General features: G+C 49.3%; 1 protein-coding gene across 2 annotated transcripts in view; it reads right to left on the bottom strand.

Annotated features, from left to right (window-relative positions):
* The window catches only part of LOC139802688 (fibronectin type-III domain-containing protein 3a-like), a 41,442-nt gene extending 38,010 nt beyond the window's left edge, over nucleotides 1–3,432 (bottom strand). The window contains exon 1 of one of the 2 annotated variants that reach the window (XM_071758089.1): nucleotides 3,340–3,432. The gene's annotated coding sequence lies outside the window, so the exon portion shown is untranslated. The remainder of the gene's footprint in view (nucleotides 1–3,339) is intronic. The other variant, XM_071758088.1, reaches the window with a different exon arrangement.
* Nucleotides 3,433–6,000: the final 2,568 nt, after the last annotated feature.

Genomic DNA, 6,000 nt, shown 5'->3' on the forward strand with positions numbered 1-6,000 from the left:
CTGATCACTTTGAGACACAGCAAAATGAGGAGTCAGAAATGTAACTGTTACTCCTACAGCCTCTTGGTGGTTGTGGCATTACTGGGAATTTCTCATCTGCTTTCACAGATTAAATTTAAAATCTGAGTACATCAAATTATGCTGCAAAACTAAGAAAATATGTAACTAGGGGAGGCATTCTTACAGTATTTCATATTGGCTTATGATTTTGAGGCAAAATATTGTAAAAATGCCTTCCCAGTTGTTTGTTTCCTTGAAAGTTACAGGCTTATTTCTAGAGTTTGAAAAGAAGCCTTCCAAGCTGGGGAAATGGCAGGTCATCAAAAAAAGGTGTCACTTTCAGGCTTCCAAGCTTAAAACATCTATTTCAGTGTGCTTGAAATTCACCCAAAGGGATCCCAAAACCTTTTTCAACAATGGGTGTACAAATGGGTGTACAAACACATCTACAGTACCCCTCAAAGGTGCAGTGTTCCCAGGGGGGTCTGCCAAGGGCAGGCACTCTCTGTCGTGAGCAGAATGCTGGAATTCTGACTGTTTGCACAGCACATACAAAATCTTGGGTTTTTTTAAGGACTCACCAAACCTTTCCTAAAAATAAACACAAAAGATGAAAGACTGTTGGCATGGGTGTGACAACCCACACAGTCAACACGATGCAAATGCTAGCCTCCAAAAAAACCCAAACAAAAGAGGGTTAAAAGCCTTATTTAGAACACTTACGCTCAACTTTGTTGCAAATTTGGTTGCAGCACAACATCAAAGCCAGATGCAGTTTGTGATCAAGGCTTGTGGCAGGAAATCCATTTGTGTGAAGTTATCTTTATTCTCACTAAAGGTGAACACGCCAGGAGTTATTTGTTTTTAACTATCCTAACATCCAATTCCTCAAAACCATCGGGGAGCAAAACACTGCTGTAAAAATAACTACCAACAATTTTACAAACACAACCAAGCCATCCTAATGCAACCTGCAGGAGGGATCTGGGCAGATCCAAAGCCCCAAGAAATTGCAATTATTCCACTTCACTGTCAGAGCACCACTCACCTGCAGTTAAGGCCAAGTTTTTCCAAAACCTGCTGCAAGGATACTGAGCCTACAGCTGAGGGAACAACTTGTAGCTTGCTCTGGGAAATGTTTAAGGTGGCCAATACAAGCCCTGTTTATTCACAGACTGCTGGGCTAAGCATCAGAAACTAAAATTTAGGATCCCAGTGACCACGAAGGGGATGGCTGTCACCTCAGCTGTACAGGTTATTAGATTTATTTCATCCTAGCTAAGGACAAATTATTCCCAGACAACAACCCCATCCCAAAACTTTCAGAGCTCTGGAAGGGGGTAAGGTAAAAAGACCTAAGAGAGGGGGCAGTGGAATAGCTGGCTGGTTTTCAGGATGCAGGATTACACAGGCAGAGCCTTGAGAAAGTCAACATCTTTCCTATTTTACCACCTTATCCTCTTTCACATATAAATTACATAAAACAAGAGAAGGAATGCAAGTGTGGGATGCACCTTAAGTTTTGCTTCTTAGTCACAAACAAAGCAGAAAGTGCTTTCTTTTACACTGGATATTAACTCCAAGGTCAATTTATTGGCTTAAAATACAGAGAGGATGCTTCCCTGGTTAAAATGCTAATCTGAGTCTCAGGAAATCTAGATTCAATTCCCTGCCTCACCACATACTTCCTGTGTGACCTTGGGCCATAAATATTTCGGTGCCTCAGTCTTTCCATCTGTGACTGAGATAATATTTCCCTATTGAACCGAGTGTCATAAAGATAAATACATTTGAACATCACAGCCCGTAGGCATTCCAGGATACTGAAAAACATATCTGTCTGTCAATATTCACAATAAGACAGGGGGTAAAGCAAGGCAGGACTGCCACTGTGAAAACATCCCAGCTGCCACAGTATGGAGAAGATAAAATATTCAAAGAGTGCACAGAAAGGGAAATCTAATATGACCCCGTTTATGAAAATAAATTACCTTCACAGCAAATTTCCATCATCTCAACGAGAAGCCCAAAGAGAAAGTTTGAAACAGAAGCAAAACTCAGAACTCAGCTGTGAGCAAGCTGCTCAAGGAAGCCCATCCACCTGCCAGCATTGCTTTATTCCCCCTTTTTTAACATTATTGGGAAGCGTGGGCACGGAGCACCCCAAGTAAGAGGCAGTGGAGAGGCTGGGAACCCCCTGGAGCCCATTCTCTGAGCCCTCGGGAGGAGAGCATCTGCACCCTGCTGAAGCCAGCAGCTTTTTGTAGGAGGCAGTCACAGGATTGGGCTGGAAAGCAGTCACAGTCGGGTCCCCACCTCTGCTGCTGTCCCAGGGCGGAGGGGGGACAAAGCGGAATGGAGGGGAGGGTACAAGATGGTCACCACCCAAACAGTGGATGACAGGACTGACCTCCCCCTGCCCCGACCCCAGGAGGAGCTGGGGGAGGTGTCTGGTACCGGAGCTGCTGATCAGTCAAGGGGAACAACCAGAAGGCGACGTGGCATTTGCAGGCAGCAGCTCCGGCTGCCGAGGAGGGAGAACGGGGGGGAGGCGGAGAGGGGGAAGCCGGGGAGTGGGGGGGGTGAGAGGGGGAGGAGGAATGACTTCAGATCTCACCCCAAAGAAATAGAAAGAAAAGGAAAGGAACAAAAAAAAAAAAAAAAAAAAAAAAAAAAAAAAAGAGGGACGGGGAATTCATGCGCTGGGGAAGAGGACCGGGAATGGGAAGAACGAGCCCGGGGAGCCCGCTGGCATTAACTCCTCCGGGGGGCACGGCGGAGCTCGTCCGACCAGCCCGGACACCCCCTCCCCACACACGGGACCGACCAGACCCCCGCCCGGCCCCTTCTGCCTCCCGCTGCCCGCCTGTCCCGTCAGGGCCCCTCCGAGCCCCCCCATCCTCCCGCCTGCCCTGCTCCCTCCCAACCTCCCCCAGACCCCGCACTCCCCCTTTTAACACCGCCCCAGACCGCGGGGTCCCGCACCTCTCCCGTAACCCCCCCCACACACACGGCGGGCACCCCGCTGCCCCCGCCCCGTCCCGCACGGCGGCCCCCGCCGCACACCCCCCTCCCCCATTCCCTCCCTTCCCAGCCGCCCTCCCGCCGCCACCTTCCCCCCCGTTTCGGCTCCGCTCCCCACCGCGGGGCTCCGCGCCTCTCCCGCCCGCTGCTGGCACTGCCCACCGCGCCTTGGGTGGGGAGCGCGGCTCTCCGCCGGCCGGCTCGGCCCTCCCGCCCTCTCTCCGGGAAAAAAAAAATAAAAAAAATTAAAAAGACAGCGAGAAGCCACGGGAGCGATCCCCGCCCCGTCCCGCTCCCCGCCGCGGCAGCACTGACCGAGCGCGGCACCGCAGCCCCCGCCTCAGCCCCGGCGCTGCCGCCCGCCGCTCCGCCGCTCCGCCATGATGGAATGCGGGCACTGCGCCTGCGCCGCCGGCCGGGGGCGGGCGGGCGGGCGCGCCAACCACAGGCAGTGCCGATCTTCGTCTCCAGCCACCCGCTCCCGCGAAAAGAGGCGCGGGGGGGCGGAGGGGGAGCCCGCAGGTGGCACCAGGGCTGCGGGAGGGAGAAGGGACTGGAGGGGGCTGGGGGTGAAGGAGAGGGCGCCGACCTTCAAGGTAAAGTGGCACCGAGTGGCGAGACAAAGGTGCTGGGGTGGGTGAAGTGAGGGTCGGCGCCCGGCATCCCACCGAGCCAGGGGCCTGGGTGTCCCTGAGGTGTCCCTGGGATAGCCCTGAGGTGTCCATGAGGTGTCCATGAGGTTTCCCTGAAGTCTCCCTGAGGTGTCCATGAAGTCTCCCTGAAGTTTCCCTGAAGTGTCCCTGAGTTCCCCTGAGGTTTCCCTGAGGTTTCCCTGAGGTGTCCATGAAGTGTCCCTGAGGTGTCCCTGAGTTCCCCTGAGGTTTCCCTGAGGTATCCCGAGGCCATCAGGCACCCGATGGTGCCCACTGCGGGGGACAGATGAGTGACAGAAGTCTAATATGTATTAATATAAAAAAGCATTCATGCTGAGGGCACTAAGAAAAGAGGAATATTACCCAAACTGCTAACCTGCAGGTTTTGCTGACCAGCTGGGACCCACAGCTCTGCTCCCTGTGTCCCCCGAGCCCCTGGGGACACCAAATCCTGTGCCCTGACAAAAATCAAGGCTGGAAAACCCCAGTTTGCAGCTTTTGGGCCCCTCTGGAACATCCGTGTTCTCCCATCCGTTTTCTTAAAACACCAATAGCAACCAAACTTATAAAATGTGTGTTTACCCCTGGACTGATCTCAGATTTTTTTTTTTTTTTTTTTTTTTTTTAAGTGAATATAGGAAATTTTATAATATACAGAAGAAAACATTCCTTTATGTCAGAGACTTTTCCTCTGGAGACACGGGGAAGTGGTTGATTTGCTGTGCTGAACAGGACTAAAATAAATCCCCATCCATCTTTTTAAAAAAGCAAGCAGTGTTTTGGGCAGAGGTGGTGGTGGCTGCTGGATTTCTAGGTGGCTAATGACTTCCCTTCTTAAATAAATGACTCAAAACCACGTCGTGTAACTTCACCATTGCTTTTACTTACATTGGCCCATAAAATGATTAATATATTCTCTGCAAATAGATAGCAAGCAGCGAAAATGAAGATTAAACCATCCTCAGGTTGCTTCTCTGCTTTCTGTTTGATCACCCACTTCACTCATGGTTTCTGAATTTTAGATTTGTTTTACGGTTGCCTGGGGGAGAAAACAAGCAAATGTTACCCCTGTGCATCAGCATCACTGAAAATGTACACGAGAGCATTAAAAGATGGATTTTGCAGGCAGCCCATTACCTCTGCAATCTCTGTTGTCACCTCTATTTATTCGAGCTGCTGAATTTGTCTGGAAGAGCTAATTTGTGATCTGGAAAGCAAAACCTGATAGCTGGACTGATGGGCAGTCCCAGGTGGAGAGGGCAGCGGGAGCATTTCCCTCTTAATGACATAATTGGCAAAATCTTGGTCACGGTCTCTGCACTGAAATTTCCTCTTCTTTCCACCTCTTCCACAAGTTTTACTGCACACACGTGACCCTGCTGGAAAAAAAAAGCAGCAGCTCCTACTACTGCCATGTGGAACAGTGTGGATCAGCACATCAGTCACAGGTTTTATTATGGCTGAAAAGAAATTAATAATTCCTCATGCCAATAAAACAGATTGAAATCTTCAGGAAGAGATTCAGAGGCAAAACAAGCTGCTCCCCTGCTCTGAGTCACAGTTTACTTTTGTCACTAGTGCTTCATCTGCATTTCACTGACAATTCTGAAATTAAATTCCATGATTTCAGCTCAGACTTAAGGCTTGTTAAAGCTGCAGGAAAGGTGGAAGACAAGCAGGGGACTCCTGAAGGCAGACCTGCTTTCTGCATTATTGTGCTCTAGGAACAAAAGGTTGGTTAATCATTTCACCTTTGAGAGAATTCCTGGAATCTTCAGCACTCCATCTCAGGAATCTTATAACTCCACAGGCTCTAACTAATCTGCAGCGAAGCGTATCCAGTGCCCTGGGGATTTCATTTCTGACAAATATTTGTGCTTAATTTTGGGGGAGATCCTCAGAAAGAGACCCATCGGGTCATGAAAGGAACGCTGCTGCTGAAGGCAGCGATTCAAGGACTATTTTGACTTTGTGGGCTCAGTATTTATTCACTGCCAGCTAAACCTTAAAAGTTATGACTAGTGGTGTTGTGTGATACCCAAAGGACTGATTCCCCAGCCCCATCATACTGATACCCAGAATAAAGAAGGTCTTTGGGGTGAATGCTGAGCATTCTTTGCTCTGAAGGCCATCAGACCTCCCAACTTTGATTATTACAAGAATTCCTTTGTAGGTAATAATGCGGTGGTTTAGCACTAAAAAAAAAAAATAATAAAAAAAAAATCATCCTTTTTCTTTCCCTCTGACCTTTCATTAAATAATTTTTCCCCTTTTGGTTTCCCATTCCAAACGTCCTTTCTATCCCAGCAAGGTATTCACTGGT

This window comes from Heliangelus exortis, chromosome 14, assembly GCF_036169615.1.
Source record: "Heliangelus exortis chromosome 14, bHelExo1.hap1, whole genome shotgun sequence".
Taxonomy (NCBI): Eukaryota; Metazoa; Chordata; class Aves; order Apodiformes; family Trochilidae; genus Heliangelus; species Heliangelus exortis.